The sequence below is a fragment of the Sinocyclocheilus rhinocerous genome, unplaced genomic scaffold, assembly GCF_001515625.1.
Source record: "Sinocyclocheilus rhinocerous isolate Xijiao unplaced genomic scaffold, SAMN03320098_v1.1 scaffold1167, whole genome shotgun sequence".
NCBI classification, from domain to species: Eukaryota; Metazoa; Chordata; class Actinopteri; order Cypriniformes; family Cyprinidae; genus Sinocyclocheilus; species Sinocyclocheilus rhinocerous.
The window spans coordinates 88,919-89,171 of record NW_015648750.1 but is presented as its reverse complement, the minus strand read 5'-3'; positions in this window follow the sequence as shown (position 1 = coordinate 89,171).

The window sequence follows — 253 nt, the reverse complement described above, 5'->3', positions numbered from 1 at the left end:
CCTCAGCAGCCAGGGCTCTCTGGCAGCGTATCCCTCCTTCCGCCCGGGTTTCGGCACCAATGTAACAAAGTTCGTAGATCTGGAAGGAGGCGGTAACCGTCAAACATTTAAACATAACTTTAATAATAAAATAAACACAAAACTGAAAATAGCGCAACAGCCCCTTACAGAAGACATGCCGTGCACAAACAGATACAAAACAACATAAAATCCAGGCCTGGTCCTCTCTCGTCCTTCACTGTCGTTACTCCTC